Raw genomic sequence first — 18893 nt, forward strand, 5'->3', positions numbered from 1 at the left:
CTAGAGAATATAAACAATTTGCCAGTAATGGAAAAAATCCTACAGCACCAGGTGTTCCCATGTGGTCTCCCACCCAAGTACTAACCAGGCCCAACACTGCTTAGCTTCCAAGATCAGATGAGATTGGGCGTATCCAATGTGGTATGGCTGTAGGTGAGATACAGGCACTTTTTTGCCCTCTTCTACTTCTATAACCAGGTAAGCTAATAAAAAAGTGTCCTAACTGTTTTGGCTTACTGAAAAAAATCATGTGTTGGTAATGTAAAAAAACCTACAGGACATTTTATAAGCAGATGGTCTCAAATTAAACTACTAAAGAGGCTCAACACTGTTTAGCTGCCAAAAGCAGTTGGAATTGGGCCTAAACAGTGTGGTAAGTTTTTAGGTGATGGCTATTGTGTCTGTTTGACCTCTTCCAAATGTCTGTACTGGCAATAAAGAGAAAAAAGTTTCCAATTTAAAAAGCTAGAGAATAAAAACAATTTGCCAGTAATGGGAAAAACCTACAGCACCTGGTGTTCCCATGTGGTCTCCCACCCAAGTACTAACCAGGCCCAACACTGCTTAGCCTCCAAGATCAGACGAGATTGGGCGTATCCAATGTGGTATGGCTGTAGGTGGAATACAAGCACTTTTTTGCCCTCTTCTACTTCTATAACCAGGTAAGCTAATAAAAAAGTTTCCTAACTGTTTTGGCTTACTGAAAAAAATCATGTGTTGGTAATGTAAAAAGACCTACAGGACATGATATAAGCAGGTGGTCTCAAATTAATCTACTAAAGAGGCTCAACACTGTTTAGCTGCCAAAAGCAGTTGGAATTGGGCCGAAACAGTGTGGTAAGTCTTTAGGTGATGCCTATTGTGTCTGTTTGACCTCTCCCAAATGTCTGTGTCGGCAATAAAAAGAAAAAAGTTTCCAATTTAAAAAGCTAGAGAATAAAAACAATTTGCCAATAATGGGAAAAACCTACAGCACCTGGTGTTCCCATGTGGTCTCCCACCCAAGTACTAACCAGGCCCAACAATGCTTAGCTTCCAAGATCAGACGAGATTGGGCGTATCCAATGTGGTATGGCTGTAGGTGGGATACAAGCACTTTTTTGCCCTCTTCTACTTCTATAACCAGGTAAGCTAATAAAAAAGTTTCCTAACTGTTTTGGCTTACTGAAAAAAATCATGTGTTGGTAATGTAAAAAGACCTACAGGACATGATATAAGCAGGTGGTCTCAAATTAATCTACTAAAGAGGCTCAACACTGTTTAGCTGCCAAAAGCAGTTGGAATTGGGCCGAAACAGTGTGGTAAGTCTTTATGTGATGCCTATTGTGTCTGTTTGACCTCTCCCAAATGTCTGTGTCGGCAATAAAAAGAAAAAGTTTCCAATTTAAATAGCTAGAGAATAAAAACAATTTGCCAGTAATGGGAAAAAGCCTACAGCACCTGGTGTTCCCATGTGGTCTCCCACCCAAGTACTAAGCAGGCCCAACATCGCTTAGCTTCCAAGATCAGACGAGATTGGGCGTATCCAATGTGGTATGGCTGTAGGTGCGATACAGGCACTATTTTGCCCTCTTCTACTTCTATAACCAAGTAAGCTAATAAAAAAGTTTCCTAACTGTATTGGCTTACTGAAAAAAATCATGTGTTGGTAATGTAAAAAGACCTACAGGACATGATATTAGCAGGTGGTCTCAAATTAAACTACTAAAGAGGCTCAACACTGTTTAGCTGCCAAAAGCAGTTGGAATTGGGCCTAAAAAGTGTGGTAAGTTTTTAGGTGATGGCTATTGTGTCTGTTTGACCTTTTTCAAATGTCTGTACTGGCAATAAAGAGAAAAAAGTTTCCAATTTAAAAAGCTAGAGAATAAAAACATTTTGCTAGTAATGGGAAAAACCTACAGCACCTGGTGTTCCCATGTGGTCTCCCACCCAAGTACTAACCAGGCCCAACACTGCTTAGCTTCCAAGATCAGACGAGATTGGGCGTATCCAATGTGGTATGGCTGTAGGTGAAATACAAGCACTTTTTTGCCCTCTTCTACTTCTATAACCAGGTAAGCTAATAAAAAAGTGTCCTAACTGTTTTGGCTTACTGAAAAAAATCATGTGTTGGTAATGTAAAAAAACCTACAGGACATGATATAAGCAGGTGGTCTCAAATTAAACTACTAAAGAGGCTCAACACTGTTTAGCTGCCAAAAGCAGTTGGAATTGGGCCTAAACAGTGTGGTAAGTTTTTAGGTGATGGCTATTGTGTCTGTTTGACCTCTTCCAAATGTCTGTACTGGCAATAAAAAAAAGTTTCCAATTTAAATAGCTAGAGAATATAAACAATTTGCCAGTAATGGAAAAAATCCTACAGCACCAGGTGTTCCCATGTGGTCTCCCACCCAAGTACTAACCAGGCCCAACACTGCTTAGCTTCCAAGATCAGATGAGATTGGGCGTATCCAATGTGGTATGGCTGTAGGTGAGATACAGGCACTTTTTTGCCCTCTTCTACTTCTATAACCAGGTAAGCTAATAAAAAAGTGTCCTAACTGTTTTGGCTTACTGAAAAAAATCATGTGTTGGTAATGTAAAAAAACCTACAGGACATTTTATAAGCAGATGGTCTCAAATTAAACTACTAAAGAGGCTCAACACTGTTTAGCTGCCAAAAGCAGTTGGAATTGGGCCTAAACAGTGTGGTAAGTTTTTAGGTGATGGCTATTGTGTCTGTTTGACCTCTTCCAAATGTCTGTACTGGCAATAAAGAGAAAAAAGTTTCCAATTTAAAAAGCTAGAGAATAAAAACAATTTGCCAGTAATGGGAAAAACCTACAGCACCTGGTGTTCCCATGTGGTCTCCCACCCAAGTACTAACCAGGCCCAACACTGCTTAGCCTCCAAGATCAGACGAGATTGGGCGTATCCAATGTGGTATGGCTGTAGGTGGAATACAAGCACTTTTTTGCCATCTTCTACTTCTATAACCAGGTAAGCTAATAAAAAAGTTTCCTAACTGTTTTGGCTTACTGAAAAAAATCATGTGTTGGTAATGTAAAAAGACCTACTGGACATGATATAAGCAGGTGGTCTCAAATGAATCTACTAAAGAGGCTCAACACTGTTTAGCTGCCAAAAGCAGTTGGAATTGGGCCGAAACAGTGTGGTAAGTCTTTAGGTGATGCCTATTGTGTCTGTTTGACCTCTCCCAAATGTCTGTGTCGGCAATAAAAAGAAAAAGTTTCCAATTTAAATAGCTAAAGAATAAAAACAATTTGCCAGTAATGGGAAAAAGCCTACAGCACCTGGCGTTCCCATGTGGTCTCCCACCCAAGTACTAACCAGGCCCAACACTGCTTAGCTTCCAAGATCAGACGAGATTGGGCGTATCCAATGTGGTATGGCTGTAGGTGAGATACAAGCACTTTTTTGCCCTCTTCTACTTCTATAACCAGGTAAGTTAATAAAAAAGTTTCCCAACTGTATTGGCTTACTGAAAAAAATCATGTGTTGGTAATGTAAAAAGACCTACAGGAAATGATATTAGCAGGTGGTCTCAAATTAAACTACTAAAGAGGCTCAACAATGTTTAGCTGCCAAAAGCAGTTGGAATTGGGCATAAACAGTGTGGTAAGTTTTTAGATGATGGCTATTGTGTCTGTTTGACCTCTTCCAAATGTCTGTACTGGCAATAAAGAGAAAAAAGTTTCCAATTTAAAAAGCTAGAGAATAAAAACAATTTGCCAGTAATGGGAAAAACCTACAGCACCTGGTGTTCCCATGTGGTCTCCCACCCAAGTACTAACCAGGCCCAACACTGCTTAGCTTCCAAGATCAGATGAGATTGGGCGTATCCAATGTGGTATGGCTGTAGGTGAGATACAGGCACTTTTTTGCCCTCTTCTACTTCTATAACCAGGTAAGCTAATAAAAAAGTGTCCTAACTGTTTTGGCTTACTGAAAAAAATCATGTGTTGGTAATGTAAAAAAACCTACAGGACATGATATAAGCAGGTGGTCTCAAATTAAACTACTAAAGAGGCTCAACACTGTTTAGCTGCCAAAAGCAGTTGGAATTGGGCCTAAACAGTGTGGTAAGTTTTTAGGTGATGGCTATTGTGTCTGTTTGACCTCTTTCAAATGTCTGTACTGGCAATAAAGAGAAAAAAGTTTCCAATTTAAAAAGCTAGAGAATAAAAACATTTTGCCAGTAATGGGAAAAACCTACAGCACCTGGTGTTCCCATGTGGTCTCCCACCCAAGTACTAACCAGGCCCAACACTGCTTAGCTTCCAAGATCAGACGAGATTGGGCGTATCCAATGTGGTATGGCTGTAGGTGAAATACAAGCACTTTTTTGCCCTCTTCTACTTCTATAACCAGGTAAGCTAATAAAAAAGTGTCCTAACTGTTTTGGCTTACTGAAAAAAATCATGTGTTGGTAATGTAAAAAAACCTACAGGACATGATATAAGCAGGTGGTCTCAAATTAAACTACTAAAGAGGCTCAACACTGTTTAGCTGCCAAAAGCAGTTGGAATTGGGCCTAAACAGTGTGGTAAGTTTTTAGGTGATGGCTATTGTGTCTGTTTGACCTCTTCCAAATGTCTGTACTGGCAATAAAAAAAAGTTTCCAATTTAAATAGCTAGAGAATATAAACAATTTGCCAGTAATGGAAAAAACCCTACAGCACCAGGTGTTCCCATGTGGTCTCCCACCCAAGTACTAACCAGGCCCAACACTGCTTAGCTTCCAAGATCAGATGAGATTGGGCGTATCCAATGTGGTATGGCTGTAGGTGAGATACAGGCACTTTTTTGCCCTCTTCTACTTCTATAACCAGGTAAGCTAATAAAAAAGTGTCCTAACTGTTTTGGCTTACTGAAAAAAATCATGTGTTGGTAATGTAAAAAAACCTACAGGACATTTTATAAGCAGATGGTCTCAAATTAAACTACTAAAGAGGCTCAACACTGTTTAGCTGCCAAAAGCAGTTGGAATTGGGCCTAAACAGTGTGGTAAGTTTTTAGGTGATGGCTATTGTGTCTGTTTGACCTCTTCCAAATGTCTGTACTGGCAATAAAGAGAAAAAAGTTTCCAATTTAAAAAGCTAGAGAATAAAAACAATTTGCCAGTAATGGGAAAAACCTACAGCACCTGGTGTTCCCATGTGGTCTCCCACCCAAGTACTAACCAGGCCCAACACTGCTTAGCCTCCAAGATCAGACGAGATTGGGCGTATCCAATGTGGTATGGCTGTAGGTGGAATACAAGCACTTTTTTGCCCTCTTCTACTTCTATAACCAGGTAAGCTAATAAAAAAGTTTCCTAACTGTTTTGGCTTACTGAAAAAAATCATGTGTTGGTAATGTAAAAAGACCTACAGGACATGATATAAGCAGGTGGTCTCAAATTAATCTACTAAAGAGGCTCAACACTGTTTAGCTGCCAAAAGCAGTTGGAATTGGGCCGAAACAGTGTGGTAAGTCTTTAGGTGATGCCTATTGTGTCTGTTTGACCTCTCCCAAATGTCTGTGTCGGCAATAAAAAGAAAAAGTTTCCAATTTAAAAAGCTAGAGAATAAAAACAATTTGCCAGTAATGGGAAAAACCTACAGCACCTGGTGTTCCCATGTGGTCTCCCACCCAAGTACTAACCAGGCCCAACAATGCTTAGCTTCCAAGATCAGACGAGATTGGGCGTATCCAATGTGGTATGGCTGTAGGTGGGATACAAGCACTTTTTTGCCCTCTTCTACTTCTATAACCAGGTAAGCTAATAAAAAAGTTTCCTAACTGTTTTGGCTTACTGAAAAAAATCATGTGTTGGTAATGTAAAAAGACCTACAGGACATGATATAAGCAGGTGGTCTCAAATTAATCTACTAAAGAGGCTCAACACTGTTTAGCTGCCAAAAGCAGTTGGAATTGGGCCGAAACAGTGTGGTAAGTCTTTATGTGATGCCTATTGTGTCTGTTTGACCTCTCCCAAATGTCTGTGTCGGCAATAAAAAGAAAAAGTTTCCAATTTAAATAGCTAGAGAATAAAAACAATTTGCCAGTAATGGGAAAAAGCCTACAGCACCTGGTGTTCCCATGTGGTCTCCCACCCAAGTACTAAGCAGGCCCAACATCGCTTAGCTTCCAAGATCAGACGAGATTGGGCGTATCCAATGTGGTATGGCTGTAGGTGCGATACAGGCACTATTTTGCCCTCTTCTACTTCTATAACCAGGTAAGCTAATAAAAAAGTTTCCTAACTGTATTGGCTTACTGAAAAAAATCATGTGTTGGTAATGTAAAAAGACCTACAGGACATGATATTAGCAGGTGGTCTCAAATTAAACTACTAAAGAGGCTCAACACTGTTTAGCTGCCAAAAGCAGTTGGAATTGGGCCTAAAAAGTGTGGTAAGTTTTTAGGTGATGGCTATTGTGTCTGTTTGACCTCTTTCAAATGTCTGTACTGGCAATAAAGAGAAAAAAGTTTCCAATTTAAAAAGCTAGAGAATAAAAACATTTTGCCAGTAATGGGAAAAACCTACAGCACCTGGTGTTCCCATGTGGTCTCCCACCCAAGTACTAACCAGGCCCAACAATGCTTAGCTTCCAAGATCAGACGAGATTGGGCGTATCCAATGTGGTATGGCTGTAGGTGGGATACAAGCACTTTTTTGCCCTCTTCTACTTCTATAACCAGGTAAGCTAATAAAAAAGGTTCCTAACTGTTTAAAGAGGCTCAACACTGTTTAGCTGCCAAAAGCAGTTGGAATTGGGCCTAAACAGTGTGGTAAGTTTTTAGGTGATGGCTATTGTGTCTGTTTGACCTCTTCCAAATGTCTGTACTGGCAATAAAAAAAAGTTTCCAATTTAAATAGCTAGAGAATATAAACAATTTGCCAGTAATGGAAAAAATCCTACAGCACCAGGTGTTCCCATGTGGTCTCCCACCCAAGTACTAACCAGGCCCAACACTGCTTAGCTTCCAAGATCAGATGAGATTGGGCGTATCCAATGTGGTATGGCTGTAGGTGAGATACAGGCACTTTTTTGCCCTCTTCTACTTCTATAACCAGGTAAGCTAATAAAAAAGTGTCCTAACTGTTTTGGCTTACTGAAAAAAATCATGTGTTGGTAATGTAAAAAAACCTACAGGACATTTTATAAGCAGATGGTCTCAAATTAAACTACTAAAGAGGCTCAACACTGTTTAGCTGCCAAAAGCAGTTGGAATTGGGCCTAAACAGTGTGGTAAGTTTTTAGGTGATGGCTATTGTGTCTGTTTGACCTCTTCCAAATGTCTGTACTGGCAATAAAGAGAAAAAAGTTTCCAATTTAAAAAGCTAGAGAATAAAAACAATTTGCCAGTAATGGGAAAAACCTACAGCACCTGGTGTTCCCATGTGGTCTCCCACCCAAGTACTAACCAGGCCCAACACTGCTTAGCCTCCAAGATCAGACGAGATTGGGCGTATCCAATGTGGTATGGCTGTAGGTGGAATACAAGCACTTTTTTGCCATCTTCTACTTCTATAACCAGGTAAGCTAATAAAAAAGTTTCCTAACTGTTTTGGCTTACTGAAAAAAATCATGTGTTGGTAATGTAAAAAGACCTACTGGACATGATATAAGCAGGTGGTCTCAAATGAATCTACTAAAGAGGCTCAACACTGTTTAGCTGCCAAAAGCAGTTGGAATTGGGCCGAAACAGTGTGGTAAGTCTTTAGGTGATGCCTATTGTGTCTGTTTGACCTCTCCCAAATGTCTGTGTCGGCAATAAAAAGAAAAAGTTTCCAATTTAAATAGCTAAAGAATAAAAACAATTTGCCAGTAATGGGAAAAAGCCTACAGCACCTGGTGTTTCCATGTGGTCTCCCACCCAAGTACTAACCAGGCCCAACACTGCTTAGCTTCCAAGATCAGACGAGATTGGGCGTATCCAATGTGGTATGGCTGTAGGTGAGATACAAGCACTTTTTTGCCCTCTTCTACTTCTATAACCAGGTAAGTTAATAAAAAAGTTTCCCAACTGTATTGGCTTACTGAAAAAAATCATGTGTTGGTAATGTAAAAAGACCTACAGGAAATGATATTAGCAGGTGGTCTCAAATTAAACTACTAAAGAGGCTCAACAATGTTTAGCTGCCAAAAGCAGTTGGAATTGGGCATAAACAGTGTGGTAAGTTTTTAGATGATGGCTATTGTGTCTGTTTGACCTCTTCCAAATGTCTGTACTGGCAATAAAGAGAAAAAAGTTTCCAATTTAAAAAGCTAGAGAATAAAAACAATTTGCCAGTAATGGGAAAAACCTACAGCACCTGGTGTTCCCATGTGGTCTCCCACCCAAGTACTAACCAGGCCCAACACTGCTTAGCTTCCAAGATCAGATGAGATTGGGCGTATCCAATGTGGTATGGCTGTAGGTGAGATACAGGCACTTTTTTGCCCTCTTCTACTTCTATAACCAGGTAAGCTAATAAAAAAGTTTCCTAACTGTTTTGGCTTACTGAAAAAAATCATGTGTTGGTAATGTAAAAAAACCTACAGGACATGATATAAGCAGGTGGTCTCAAATTAAACTACTAAAGAGGCTCAACACTGTTTAGCTGCCAAAAGCAGTTGGAATTGGGCCTAAACAGTGTGGTAAGTTTTTAGGTGATGGCTATTGTGTCTGTTTGACCTCTTCCAAATGTCTGTGTCGGCAATAAAAAGAAAAAGTTTCCAATTTAAAAAGCTAGAGAATAAAAACAATTTGCCAGTAATGGGAAAAACCTACAGCACCTGGTGTTCCCATGTGGTCTCCCACCCAAGTACTAACCAGGCCCAACAATGCTTAGCTTCCAAGATCAGACGAGATTTGGCGTATCCAATGTGGTATGGCTGTAGGTGGGATACAAGCACTTTTTTGCCCTCTTCTACTTCTATAACCAGGTAAGCTAATAAAAAAGTTTCCTAACTGTTTTGGCTTACTGAAAAAAATCATGTGTTGGTAATGTAAAAAGACCTACAGGACATGATATAAGCAGGTGGTCTCAAATTAATCTACTAAAGAGGCTCAACACTGTTTAGCTGCCAAAAGCAGTTGGAATTGGGCCGAAACAGTGTGGTAAGTCTTTATGTGATGCCTATTGTGTCTGTTTGACCTCTCCCAAATGTCTGTGTCGGCAATAAAAAGAAAAAGTTTCCAATTTAAATAGCTAGAGAATAAAAACAATTTGCCAGTAATGGGAAAAAGCCTACAGCACCTGGTGTTCCCATGTGGTCTCCCACCCAAGTACTAAGCAGGTCCAACATCGCTTAGCTTCCAAGATCAGACGAGATTGGGCGTATCCAATGTGGTATGGCTGTAGGTGCGATACAGGCACTATTTTGCCCTCTTCTACTTCTATAACCAGGTAAGCTAATAAAAAAGTTTCCTAACTGTATTGGCTTACTGAAAAAAATCATGTGTTGGTAATGTAAAAAGACCTACAGGACATGATATTAGCAGGTGGTCTCAAATTAAACTACTAAAGAGGCTCAACACTGTTTAGCTGCCAAAAGCAGTTGGAATTGGGCCTAAAAAGTGTGGTAAGTTTTTAGGTGATGGCTATTGTGTCTGTTTGACCTCTTTCAAATGTCTGTACTGGCAATAAAGAGAAAAAAGTTTCCAATTTAAAAAGCTAGAGAATAAAAACATTTTGCCAGTAATGGGAAAAACCTACAGCACCTGGTGTTCCCATGTGGTCTCCCACCCAAGTACTAACCAGGCCCAACGCTGCTTAGCTTCCAAGATCAGACGAGATTGGGCGTATCCAATGTGGTATGGCTGTAGGTGAAATACAAGCACTTTTTTGCCCTCTTCTACTTCTATAACCAGGTAAGCTAATAAAAAAGTTTCCTAACTGTTTTGGCTTACTGAAAAAAATCATGTGTTGGTAATGTAAAAAAACCTACAGGACATGATATAAGCAGGTGGTCTCAAATTAAACTACTAAAGAGGCTCAACACTGTTTAGCTGCCAAAAGCAGTTGGAATTGGGCCTAAACAGTGTGGTAAGTTTTTAGGTGATGGCTATTGTGTCTGTTTGACCTCTTCCAAATGTCTGTACTGGCAATAAAAAAAAGTTTCCAATTTAAATAGCTAGAGAATATAAACAATTTGCCAGTAATGGAAAAAACCCTACAGCACCAGGTGTTCCCATGTGGTCTCCCACCCAAGTACTAACCAGGCCCAACACTGCTTAGCTTCCAAGATCAGATGAGATCGGGCGTATCCAATGTGGTATGGCTGTAGGTGAGATACAGGCACTTTTTTGCCCTCTTCTACTTCTATAACCAGGTAAGCTAATAAAAAAGTGTCCTAACTGTTTTGGCTTACTGAAAAAAATCATGTGTTGGTAATGTAAAAAAACCTACAGGACATTTTATAAGCAGATGGTCTCAAATTAAACTACTAAAGAGGCTCAACACTGTTTAGCTGCCAAAAGCAGTTGGAATTGGGCCTAAACAGTGTGGTAAGTTTTTAGGTGATGGCTATTGTGTCTGTTTGACCTCTTCCAAATGTCTGTACTGGCAATAAAGAGAAAAAAGTTTCCAATTTAAAAAGCTAGAGAATAAAAACAATTTGCCAGTAATGGGAAAAACCTACAGCACCTGGTGTTCCCATGTGGTCTCCCACCCAAGTACTAACCAGGCCCAACACTGCTTAGCCTCCAAGATCAGACGAGATTGGGCGTATCCAATGTGGTATGGCTGTAGGTGGAATACAAGCACTTTTTTGCCCTCTTCTACTTCTATAACCAGGTAAGCTAATAAAAAAGTTTCCTAACTGTTTTGGCTTACTGAAAAAAATCATGTGTTGGTAATGTAAAAAGACCTACAGGACATGATATAAGCAGGTGGTCTCAAATTAATCTACTAAAGAGGCTCAACACTGTTTAGCTGCCAAAAGCAGTTGGAATTGGGCCGAAACAGTGTGGTAAGTCTTTAGGTGATGCCTATTGTGTCTGTTTGACCTCTCCCAAATGTCTGTGTCGGCAATAAAAAGAAAAAGTTTCCAATTTAAAAAGCTAGAGAATAAAAACAATTTGCCAGTAATGGGAAAAACCTACAGCACCTGGTGTTCCCATGTGGTCTCCCACCCAAGTACTAACCAGGCCCAACAATGCTTAGCTTCCAAGATCAGACGAGATTGGGCGTATCCAATGTGGTATGGCTGTAGGTGGGATACAAGCACTTTTTTGCCCTCTTCTACTTCTATAACCAGGTAAGCTAATAAAAAAGTTTCCTAACTGTTTTGGCTTACTGAAAAAAATCATGTGTTGGTAATGTAAAAAGACCTACAGGACATGATATAAGCAGGTGGTCTCAAATTAATCTACTAAAGAGGCTCAACACTGTTTAGCTGCCAAAAGCAGTTGGAATTGGGCCGAAACAGTGTGGTAAGTCTTTATGTGATGCCTATTGTGTCTGTTTGACCTCTCCCAAATGTCTGTGTCGGCAATAAAAAGAAAAAGTTTCCAATTTAAATAGCTAGAGAATAAAAACAATTTGCCAGTAATGGGAAAAAGCCTACAGCACCTGGTGTTCCCATGTGGTCTCCCACCCAAGTACTAAGCAGGCCCAACATCGCTTAGCTTCCAAGATCAGACGAGATTGGGCGTATCCAATGTGGTATGGCTGTAGGTGCGATACAGGCACTATTTTGCCCTCTTCTACTTCTATAACCAGGTAAGCTAATAAAAAAGTTTCCTAACTGTATTGGCTTACTGAAAAAAATCATGTGTTGGTAATGTAAAAAGACCTACAGGACATGATATTAGCAGGTGGTCTCAAATTAAACTACTAAAGAGGCTCAACAATGTTTAGCTGCCAAAAGCAGTTGGAATTGGGCCTAAACAGTGTGGTAAGTTTTTAGGTGATGGCTATTGTGTCTGTTTGACCTCTTCCAAATGTCTGTACTGGCAATAAAGAGAAAAAAGTTTCTAATTTAAAAAGCTAGAGAATAAAAACAATTTGCCAGTAATGGGAAAAACTTACAGCACCTGGTGTTCCCATGTGGTCTCCCACCCAAGTACTAACCAGGCCCAACACTGCTTAGCTTCCAAGATCAGATGAGATTGGGCGTATCCAATGTGGTATGGCTGTAGGTGAGATACAGGCACTTTTTTGCCCTCTTCTACTTCTATAACCAGGTAAGCTAATAAAAAAGTGTCCTAACTGTTTTGGCTTACTGAAAAAAATCATGTGTTGGTAATGTAAAAAAACCTACAGGACATTTTATAAGCAGATGGTCTCAAATTAAACTACTAAAGAGGCTCAACACTGTTTAGCTGCCAAAAGCAGTTGGAATTGGGCCTAAACAGTGTGGTAAGTTTTTAGGTGATGGCTATTGTGTCTGTTTGACCTCTTCCAAATGTCTGTACTGGCAATAAAGAGAAAAAAGTTTCCAATTTAAAAAGCTAGAGAATAAAAACAATTTGCCAGTAATGGGAAAAACCTACATCACCTGGTGTTACTATGTGGTCTCCCACCCAAGTACTAACCAGGCCCAACACTGCTTAGCTTCCAAGATCAGACGAGATTGGGCGTATCCAATGTGGTATGGCTGTAGGTGAAAAACAAGCACTTTTTTGCCCTCTTCTACTTCTATAACCAGGTAAGCTAATAAAAAAGTGTCCTAACTGTTTTGGCTTACTGAAAAAAATCATGTGTTGGTAATGTAAAAAAACCTACAGGACATTTTATAAGCAGGTGGTCTAAAATTAATCTACTAAAGAAGCTCAACACTGTTTAGCTGCCAAAAGCAGTTGGAATTGGGCCGAAACAGTGTGGTAAGTCTTTAGGTGATGCCTATTGTGTCTGTTTGACCTCTCCCAAATGTCTGTGTCGGCAATAAAAAGAAAAAGTTTCCAATTTAAATAGCTAGAGAATAAAAACAATTTGCCAGTAATGGGAAAAAGCCTACAGCACCTGGTGTTCCCATGTGGTCTCCCACCCAAGTACTAACCAGGCCCAACATTGCTTAGCTTCCAAGATCAGACGAGATTGGGCGTATCCAATGTGGTATGGCTGGAGGTGAGATATCGACACTATTTTGCCCTCTTCTACTTCTATAACCAGGTAAGCTAATAAAAAAGTTTCCTAACTGTATTGACTTACTGAAAAAAATCATGTGTTGGTAATGTAAAAAGACCTACAGGACATGATATTAGCAGGTGGTCTCAAATTAAACTACTAAAGAGGCTCAACAATGTTTAGCTGCCAAAAGCAGTTGGAATTGGGCCTAAACAGTGTGGTAAGTTTTTAGGTGATGGCTATAGTGTCTGTTTGACCTCTTCCAAATGTCTGTACTGGCAATAAGGAGAAAAAAGTTTCCAATTTAAAAAGCTAGAGTATTAAAACAATTTGCCAGTAATGGGAAAAACCTACAGCACCTGGTGTTCCCATGTGGTCTCCCACCCAAGTACTAACCAGGCCCAACAATGCTTAGCTTCCAAGATCAGACGAGATTGGGCGTATCCAATGTGGTATGGCTGTAGGTGGGATACAAGCACTTTTTTGCCCTCTTCTACTTCTATAACCAGGTAAGCTAATAAAAAAGTTTCCTAACTGTTTTGGCTTACTGAAAAAAATCATGTGTTGGTAATGTAAAAAGACCTACAGGACATGATATAAGCAGGTGGTCTCAAATTAATCTACTAAAGAGGCTCAACACTGTTTAGCTGCCAAAAGCAGTTGGAATTGGGCCGAAACAGTGTGGTAAGTCTTTATGTGATGCCTATTGTGTCTGTTTGACCTCTCCCAAATGTCTGTGTCGGCAATAAAAAGAAAAAGTTTCCAATTTAAATAGCTAGAGAATAAAAACAATTTGCCAGTAATGGGAAAAAGCCTACAGCACCTGGTGTTCCCATGTGGTCTCCCACCCAAGTACTAAGCAGGTCCAACATCGCTTAGCTTCCAAGATCAGACGAGATTGGGCGTATCCAATGTGGTATGGCTGTAGGTGCGATACAGGCACTATTTTGCCCTCTTCTACTTCTATAACCAGGTAAGCTAATAAAAAAGTTTCCTAACTGTATTGGCTTACTGAAAAAAATCATGTGTTGGTAATGTAAAAAGACCTACAGGACATGATATTAGCAGGTGGTCTCAAATTAAACTACTAAAGAGGCTCAACACTGTTTAGCTGCCAAAAGCAGTTGGAATTGGGCCTAAAAAGTGTGGTAAGTTTTTAGGTGATGGCTATTGTGTCTGTTTGACCTCTTTCAAATGTCTGTACTGGCAATAAAGAGAAAAAAGTTTCCAATTTAAAAAGCTAGAGAATAAAAACATTTTGCCAGTAATGGGAAAAACCTACAGCACCTGGTGTTCCCATGTGGTCTCCCACCCAAGTACTAACCAGGCCCAACACTGCTTAGCTTCCAAGATCAGACGAGATTGGGCGTATCCAATGTGGTATGGCTGTAGGTGAAATACAAGCACTTTTTTGCCCTCTTCTACTTCTATAACCAGGTAAGCTAATAAAAAAGTGTCCTAACTGTTTTGGCTTACTGAAAAAAATCATGTGTTGGTAATGTAAAAAAACCTACAGGACATGATATAAGCAGGTGGTCTCAAATTAAACTACTAAAGAGGCTCAACACTGTTTAGCTGCCAAAAGCAGTTGGAATTGGGCCTAAACAGTGTGGTAAGTTTTTAGGTGATGGCTATTGTGTCTGTTTGACCTCTTCCAAATGTCTGTACTGGCAATAAAAAAAAGTTTCCAATTTAAATAGCTAGAGAATATAAACAATTTGCCAGTAATGGAAAAAACCCTACAGCACCAGGTGTTCCCATGTGGTCTCCCACCCAAGTACTAACCAGGCCCAACACTGCTTAGCTTCCAAGATCAGATGAGATCGGGCGTATCCAATGTGGTATGGCTGTAGGTGAGATACAGGCACTTTTTTGCCCTCTTCTACTTCTATAACCAGGTAAGCTAATAAAAAAGTGTCCTAACTGTTTTGGCTTACTGAAAAAAATCATGTGTTGGTAATGTAAAAAAACCTACAGGACATTTTATAAGCAGATGGTCTCAAATTAAACTACTAAAGAGGCTCAACACTGTTTAGCTGCCAAAAGCAGTTGGAATTGGGCCTAAACAGTGTGGTAAGTTTTTAGGTGATGGCTATTGTGTCTGTTTGACCTCTTCCAAATGTCTGTACTGGCAATAAAGAGAAAAAAGTTTCCAATTTAAAAAGCTAGAGAATAAAAACAATTTGCCAGTAATGGGAAAAACCTACAGCACCTGGTGTTCCCATGTGGTCTCCCACCCAAGTACTAACCAGGCCCAACACTGCTTAGCCTCCAAGATCAGACGAGATTGGGCGTATCCAATGTGGTATGGCTGTAGGTGGAATACAAGCACTTTTTTGCCCTCTTCTACTTCTATAACCAGGTAAGCTAATAAAAAAGTTTCCTAACTGTTTTGGCTTACTGAAAAAAATCATGTGTTGGTAATGTAAAAAGACCTACAGGACATGATATAAGCAGGTGGTCTCAAATTAATCTACTAAAGAGGCTCAACACTGTTTAGCTGCCAAAAGCAGTTGGAATTGGGCCGAAACAGTGTGGTAAGTCTTTAGGTGATGCCTATTGTGTCTGTTTGACCTCTCCCAAATGTCTGTGTCGGCAATAAAAAGAAAAAGTTTCCAATTTAAAAAGCTAGAGAATAAAAACAATTTGCCAGTAATGGGAAAAACCTACAGCACCTGGTGTTCCCATGTGGTCTCCCACCCAAGTACTAACCAGGCCCAACAATGCTTAGCTTCCAAGATCAGACGAGATTGGGCGTATCCAATGTGGTATGGCTGTAGGTGGGATACAAGCACTTTTTTGCCCTCTTCTACTTCTATAACCAGGTAAGCTAATAAAAAAGTTTCCTAACTGTTTTGGCTTACTGAAAAAAATCATGTGTTGGTAATGTAAAAAGACCTACAGGACATGATATAAGCAGGTGGTCTCAAATTAATCTACTAAAGAGGCTCAACACTGTTTAGCTGCCAAAAGCAGTTGGAATTGGGCCGAAACAGTGTGGTAAGTCTTTATGTGATGCCTATTGTGTCTGTTTGACCTCTCCCAAATGTCTGTGTCGGCAATAAAAAGAAAAAGTTTCCAATTTAAATAGCTAGAGAATAAAAACAATTTGCCAGTAATGGGAAAAAGCCTACAGCACCTGGTGTTCCCATGTGGTCTCCCACCCAAGTACTAAGCAGGCCCAACATCGCTTAGCTTCCAAGATCAGACGAGATTGGGCGTATCCAATGTGGTATGGCTGTAGGTGTGATACAGGCACTATTTTGCCCTCTTCTACTTCTATAACCAGGTAAGCTAATAAAAAAGTTTCCTAACTGTATTGGCTTACTGAAAAAAATCATGTGTTGGTAATGTAAAAAGACCTACAGGACATGATATTAGCAGGTGGTCTCAAATTAAACTACTAAAGAGGCTCAACAATGTTTAGCTGCCAAAAGCAGTTGGAATTGGGCCTAAACAGTGTGGTAAGTTTTTAGGTGATGGCTATTGTGTCTGTTTGACCTCTTCCAAATGTCTGTACTGGCAATAAAGAGAAAAAAGTTTCTAATTTAAAAAGCTAGAGAATAAAAACAATTTGCCAGTAATGGGAAAAACTTACAGCACCTGGTGTTCCCATGTGGTCTCCCACCCAAGTACTAACCAGGCCCAACACTGCTTAGCTTCCAAGATCAGATGAGATTGGGCGTATCCAATGTGGTATGGCTGTAGGTGAGATACAGGCACTTTTTTGCCCTCTTCTACTTCTATAACCAGGTAAGCTAATAAAAAAGTGTCCTAACTGTTTTGGCTTACTGAAAAAAATCATGTGTTGGTAATGTAAAAAAACCTACAGGACATTTTATAAGCAGATGGTCTCAAATTAAACTACTAAAGAGGCTCAACACTGTTTAGCTGCCAAAAGCAGTTGGAATTGGGCCTAAACAGTGTGGTAAGTTTTTAGGTGATGGCTATTGTGTCTGTTTGACCTCTTCCAAATGTCTGTACTGGCAATAAAGAGAAAAAAGTTTCCAATTTAAAAAGCTAGAGAATAAAAACAATTTGCCAGTAATGGGAAAAACCTACATCACCTGGTGTTACTATGTGGTCTCCCACCCAAGTACTAACCAGGCCCAACACTGCTTAGCTTCCAAGATCAGACGAGATTGGGCGTATCCAATGTGGTATGGCTGTAGGTGAAAAACAAGCACTTTTTTGCCCTCTTCTACTTCTATAACCAGGTAAGCTAATAAAAAAGTGTCCTAACTGTTTTGGCTTACTGAAAAAAATCATGTGTTGGTAATGTAAAAAAACCTACAGGACATTTTATAAGCAGGTGGTCTAAAATTAATCTACTAAAGAAGCTCAACACTGTTTAGCTGCCAAAAGCAGTTGGAATTGGGCCGAAACAGTGTGGTAAGTCTTTAGGTGATGCCTATTGTGTCTGTTTGACCTCTCCCAAATGTCTGTGTCGGCAATAAAAAGAAAAAGTTTCCAATTTAAATAGCTAGAGAATAAAAACAATTTGCCAGTAATGGGAAAAAGCCTACAGCACCTGGTGTTCCCATGTGGTCTCCCACCCAAGTACTAACCAGGCCCAACATTGCTTAGCTTCCAAGATCAGACGAGATTGGGCGTATCCAATGTGGTATGGCTGGAGGTGAGATATCGACACTATTTTGCCCTCTTCTACTTCTATAACCAGGTAAGCTAATAAAAAAGTTTCCTAACTGTATTGACTTACTGAAAAAAATCATGTGTTGGTAATGTAAAAAGACCTACAGGACATGATATTAGCAGGTGGTCTCAAATTAAACTACTAAAGAGGCTCAACAATGTTTAGCTGCCAAAAGCAGTTGGAATTGGGCCTAAACAGTGTGGTAAGTTTTTAGGTGATGGCTATAGTGTCTGTTTGACCTCTTCCAAATGTCTGTACTGGCAATAAGGAGAAAAAAGTTTCCAATTTAAAAAGCTAGAGTATTAAAACAATTTGCCAGTAATGGGAAAAACCTACAGCACCTGGTGTTCCCATGTGGTCTCCCACCCAAGTACTAACTAGGCCCAACACTGCTTAGCTTCAAAGATCAGACGAGATTGGGCGTATCCAATGTGGTATGGCTGTAGGTGGAATACAAGCACTTTTTTGCCCTCTTCTACTTCTATAACCAGGTAAGCTAATAAAAAAGTTTCCTAACTGTTTTGGCTTACTGAAAAAAATCATGTGTTGGTAATGTAAAAAGACCTACAGGACATGATATAAGCAGGTGGTCTCAAATTAATCTACTAAAGAGGCTCAACACTGTTTAGCTGCCAAAAGCAGTTGGAATTGGGCCGAAACAGTGTGGTAAGTATTTAGGTGATGCCTATTTTGTCTGTTTAACCTCTCCCAAATGTCTGTGTCGGCAATAAAAAGAAAAAGTTTCCAATTTAAATAGCTAGAGAATAAAAACAATTTGCCAGTAATGGGAAAAAGCCTACAGCACCTGGTGTTCCCATGTGGTCTCCCACCCAAGTACTAACCAGGCCCAACATTGCTTAGCTTCCAAGATCAGACGAGATTGGGCGTATCCAATGTGGTATGGCTGTAGGTGAGATACAGGCACTATTTTGCCCTCTTCTACTTCTATAACCGGGTAAGCTAATAAAAAAGTTTCCTAACTGTATTGGCTTACTGAAAAAAATCATGTGTTGGTAATGTAAAAAGACCTACAGGACATGATATTAGCAGGTGGTCTCAAATAAAACTAATAAAGAGGCTCAACAATGTTTAGCTGCCAAAACCAGTTGGAATTGGGCCTAAACAGTGTGGTAAGTTTTTAGGTGATGGCTATTGTGTCTGTTTGACCTCTTCCAAATGTCTGTACTGGCAATA

The 18893-nt window shown here is 39.9% G+C and overlaps 41 non-coding genes across 41 annotated transcripts; all 41 read right to left on the minus strand.

Moving 5' to 3' along the window:
* Window positions 1-36: 36 nt before the first annotated feature.
* On the minus strand, window positions 37-155 carry LOC146030882 (5S ribosomal RNA). The gene has a single exon (XR_014456364.1). It is a non-coding gene; the product is annotated as a 5S ribosomal RNA (ribosomal RNA).
* A 345-nt stretch (window positions 156-500) lies between these two features.
* On the minus strand, window positions 501-619 carry LOC146031668 (5S ribosomal RNA). Its single transcript, XR_014457130.1, has one exon. It is a non-coding gene; the product is annotated as a 5S ribosomal RNA (ribosomal RNA).
* Window positions 620-964: 345 nt separating this feature from the next.
* LOC146030528 (5S ribosomal RNA) lies at window positions 965-1083 on the minus strand. The gene has a single exon (XR_014456018.1). It is a non-coding gene; the product is annotated as a 5S ribosomal RNA (ribosomal RNA).
* A 345-nt stretch (window positions 1084-1428) lies between these two features.
* LOC146032933 (5S ribosomal RNA) lies at window positions 1429-1547 on the minus strand. Its single transcript, XR_014458343.1, has one exon. It is a non-coding gene; the product is annotated as a 5S ribosomal RNA (ribosomal RNA).
* Window positions 1548-1892: 345 nt separating this feature from the next.
* On the minus strand, window positions 1893-2011 carry LOC146033254 (5S ribosomal RNA). The gene has a single exon (XR_014458663.1). It is a non-coding gene; the product is annotated as a 5S ribosomal RNA (ribosomal RNA).
* A 342-nt stretch (window positions 2012-2353) lies between these two features.
* Window positions 2354-2472, minus strand: LOC146030883 (5S ribosomal RNA). The gene has a single exon (XR_014456365.1). It is a non-coding gene; the product is annotated as a 5S ribosomal RNA (ribosomal RNA).
* A 345-nt stretch (window positions 2473-2817) lies between these two features.
* LOC146031671 (5S ribosomal RNA) lies at window positions 2818-2936 on the minus strand. The gene has a single exon (XR_014457132.1). It is a non-coding gene; the product is annotated as a 5S ribosomal RNA (ribosomal RNA).
* A 345-nt stretch (window positions 2937-3281) lies between these two features.
* On the minus strand, window positions 3282-3400 carry LOC146031865 (5S ribosomal RNA). Its single transcript, XR_014457318.1, has one exon. It is a non-coding gene; the product is annotated as a 5S ribosomal RNA (ribosomal RNA).
* A 345-nt stretch (window positions 3401-3745) lies between these two features.
* LOC146030816 (5S ribosomal RNA) lies at window positions 3746-3864 on the minus strand. Its single transcript, XR_014456300.1, has one exon. It is a non-coding gene; the product is annotated as a 5S ribosomal RNA (ribosomal RNA).
* Window positions 3865-4209: 345 nt separating this feature from the next.
* On the minus strand, window positions 4210-4328 carry LOC146033266 (5S ribosomal RNA). Its single transcript, XR_014458675.1, has one exon. It is a non-coding gene; the product is annotated as a 5S ribosomal RNA (ribosomal RNA).
* Window positions 4329-4670: 342 nt separating this feature from the next.
* On the minus strand, window positions 4671-4789 carry LOC146030939 (5S ribosomal RNA). Its single transcript, XR_014456420.1, has one exon. It is a non-coding gene; the product is annotated as a 5S ribosomal RNA (ribosomal RNA).
* Window positions 4790-5134: 345 nt separating this feature from the next.
* Window positions 5135-5253, minus strand: LOC146031672 (5S ribosomal RNA). The gene has a single exon (XR_014457133.1). It is a non-coding gene; the product is annotated as a 5S ribosomal RNA (ribosomal RNA).
* Window positions 5254-5597: 344 nt separating this feature from the next.
* On the minus strand, window positions 5598-5716 carry LOC146030530 (5S ribosomal RNA). The gene has a single exon (XR_014456020.1). It is a non-coding gene; the product is annotated as a 5S ribosomal RNA (ribosomal RNA).
* A 345-nt stretch (window positions 5717-6061) lies between these two features.
* LOC146032934 (5S ribosomal RNA) lies at window positions 6062-6180 on the minus strand. Its single transcript, XR_014458344.1, has one exon. It is a non-coding gene; the product is annotated as a 5S ribosomal RNA (ribosomal RNA).
* A 345-nt stretch (window positions 6181-6525) lies between these two features.
* Window positions 6526-6644, minus strand: LOC146030531 (5S ribosomal RNA). The gene has a single exon (XR_014456021.1). It is a non-coding gene; the product is annotated as a 5S ribosomal RNA (ribosomal RNA).
* Window positions 6645-6901: 257 nt separating this feature from the next.
* Window positions 6902-7020, minus strand: LOC146030884 (5S ribosomal RNA). Its single transcript, XR_014456366.1, has one exon. It is a non-coding gene; the product is annotated as a 5S ribosomal RNA (ribosomal RNA).
* Window positions 7021-7365: 345 nt separating this feature from the next.
* LOC146031673 (5S ribosomal RNA) lies at window positions 7366-7484 on the minus strand. The gene has a single exon (XR_014457134.1). It is a non-coding gene; the product is annotated as a 5S ribosomal RNA (ribosomal RNA).
* Window positions 7485-7829: 345 nt separating this feature from the next.
* On the minus strand, window positions 7830-7948 carry LOC146033076 (5S ribosomal RNA). Its single transcript, XR_014458486.1, has one exon. It is a non-coding gene; the product is annotated as a 5S ribosomal RNA (ribosomal RNA).
* Window positions 7949-8293: 345 nt separating this feature from the next.
* Window positions 8294-8412, minus strand: LOC146030827 (5S ribosomal RNA). The gene has a single exon (XR_014456311.1). It is a non-coding gene; the product is annotated as a 5S ribosomal RNA (ribosomal RNA).
* A 344-nt stretch (window positions 8413-8756) lies between these two features.
* LOC146032594 (5S ribosomal RNA) lies at window positions 8757-8875 on the minus strand. The gene has a single exon (XR_014458021.1). It is a non-coding gene; the product is annotated as a 5S ribosomal RNA (ribosomal RNA).
* A 345-nt stretch (window positions 8876-9220) lies between these two features.
* Window positions 9221-9339, minus strand: LOC146033840 (5S ribosomal RNA). The gene has a single exon (XR_014459248.1). It is a non-coding gene; the product is annotated as a 5S ribosomal RNA (ribosomal RNA).
* Window positions 9340-9684: 345 nt separating this feature from the next.
* LOC146031443 (5S ribosomal RNA) lies at window positions 9685-9803 on the minus strand. Its single transcript, XR_014456910.1, has one exon. It is a non-coding gene; the product is annotated as a 5S ribosomal RNA (ribosomal RNA).
* A 342-nt stretch (window positions 9804-10145) lies between these two features.
* On the minus strand, window positions 10146-10264 carry LOC146031465 (5S ribosomal RNA). Its single transcript, XR_014456932.1, has one exon. It is a non-coding gene; the product is annotated as a 5S ribosomal RNA (ribosomal RNA).
* A 345-nt stretch (window positions 10265-10609) lies between these two features.
* LOC146031674 (5S ribosomal RNA) lies at window positions 10610-10728 on the minus strand. The gene has a single exon (XR_014457135.1). It is a non-coding gene; the product is annotated as a 5S ribosomal RNA (ribosomal RNA).
* A 344-nt stretch (window positions 10729-11072) lies between these two features.
* LOC146030532 (5S ribosomal RNA) lies at window positions 11073-11191 on the minus strand. Its single transcript, XR_014456023.1, has one exon. It is a non-coding gene; the product is annotated as a 5S ribosomal RNA (ribosomal RNA).
* Window positions 11192-11536: 345 nt separating this feature from the next.
* Window positions 11537-11655, minus strand: LOC146032935 (5S ribosomal RNA). The gene has a single exon (XR_014458345.1). It is a non-coding gene; the product is annotated as a 5S ribosomal RNA (ribosomal RNA).
* A 345-nt stretch (window positions 11656-12000) lies between these two features.
* LOC146031075 (5S ribosomal RNA) lies at window positions 12001-12119 on the minus strand. Its single transcript, XR_014456552.1, has one exon. It is a non-coding gene; the product is annotated as a 5S ribosomal RNA (ribosomal RNA).
* Window positions 12120-12464: 345 nt separating this feature from the next.
* LOC146027483 (5S ribosomal RNA) lies at window positions 12465-12583 on the minus strand. The gene has a single exon (XR_014454883.1). It is a non-coding gene; the product is annotated as a 5S ribosomal RNA (ribosomal RNA).
* A 345-nt stretch (window positions 12584-12928) lies between these two features.
* Window positions 12929-13047, minus strand: LOC146032946 (5S ribosomal RNA). The gene has a single exon (XR_014458356.1). It is a non-coding gene; the product is annotated as a 5S ribosomal RNA (ribosomal RNA).
* A 345-nt stretch (window positions 13048-13392) lies between these two features.
* LOC146030533 (5S ribosomal RNA) lies at window positions 13393-13511 on the minus strand. Its single transcript, XR_014456024.1, has one exon. It is a non-coding gene; the product is annotated as a 5S ribosomal RNA (ribosomal RNA).
* A 345-nt stretch (window positions 13512-13856) lies between these two features.
* LOC146033841 (5S ribosomal RNA) lies at window positions 13857-13975 on the minus strand. The gene has a single exon (XR_014459249.1). It is a non-coding gene; the product is annotated as a 5S ribosomal RNA (ribosomal RNA).
* A 345-nt stretch (window positions 13976-14320) lies between these two features.
* LOC146033278 (5S ribosomal RNA) lies at window positions 14321-14439 on the minus strand. Its single transcript, XR_014458687.1, has one exon. It is a non-coding gene; the product is annotated as a 5S ribosomal RNA (ribosomal RNA).
* Window positions 14440-14781: 342 nt separating this feature from the next.
* LOC146031467 (5S ribosomal RNA) lies at window positions 14782-14900 on the minus strand. The gene has a single exon (XR_014456934.1). It is a non-coding gene; the product is annotated as a 5S ribosomal RNA (ribosomal RNA).
* A 345-nt stretch (window positions 14901-15245) lies between these two features.
* On the minus strand, window positions 15246-15364 carry LOC146031675 (5S ribosomal RNA). Its single transcript, XR_014457136.1, has one exon. It is a non-coding gene; the product is annotated as a 5S ribosomal RNA (ribosomal RNA).
* A 344-nt stretch (window positions 15365-15708) lies between these two features.
* Window positions 15709-15827, minus strand: LOC146030534 (5S ribosomal RNA). The gene has a single exon (XR_014456025.1). It is a non-coding gene; the product is annotated as a 5S ribosomal RNA (ribosomal RNA).
* A 345-nt stretch (window positions 15828-16172) lies between these two features.
* On the minus strand, window positions 16173-16291 carry LOC146032937 (5S ribosomal RNA). Its single transcript, XR_014458347.1, has one exon. It is a non-coding gene; the product is annotated as a 5S ribosomal RNA (ribosomal RNA).
* Window positions 16292-16636: 345 nt separating this feature from the next.
* On the minus strand, window positions 16637-16755 carry LOC146031076 (5S ribosomal RNA). The gene has a single exon (XR_014456553.1). It is a non-coding gene; the product is annotated as a 5S ribosomal RNA (ribosomal RNA).
* Window positions 16756-17100: 345 nt separating this feature from the next.
* Window positions 17101-17219, minus strand: LOC146027484 (5S ribosomal RNA). Its single transcript, XR_014454884.1, has one exon. It is a non-coding gene; the product is annotated as a 5S ribosomal RNA (ribosomal RNA).
* A 345-nt stretch (window positions 17220-17564) lies between these two features.
* LOC146032947 (5S ribosomal RNA) lies at window positions 17565-17683 on the minus strand. The gene has a single exon (XR_014458357.1). It is a non-coding gene; the product is annotated as a 5S ribosomal RNA (ribosomal RNA).
* Window positions 17684-18028: 345 nt separating this feature from the next.
* On the minus strand, window positions 18029-18147 carry LOC146034042 (5S ribosomal RNA). The gene has a single exon (XR_014459448.1). It is a non-coding gene; the product is annotated as a 5S ribosomal RNA (ribosomal RNA).
* A 345-nt stretch (window positions 18148-18492) lies between these two features.
* LOC146030482 (5S ribosomal RNA) lies at window positions 18493-18611 on the minus strand. The gene has a single exon (XR_014455975.1). It is a non-coding gene; the product is annotated as a 5S ribosomal RNA (ribosomal RNA).
* Between the last annotated feature and the right edge of the window lie 282 nt (window positions 18612-18893).

This window comes from Crinia signifera, chromosome 8 (genome assembly GCF_055691185.1).
Source record: "Crinia signifera chromosome 8, ASM5569118v1, whole genome shotgun sequence".
Lineage (NCBI taxonomy): Eukaryota > Metazoa > Chordata > Amphibia > Anura > Myobatrachidae > Crinia > Crinia signifera.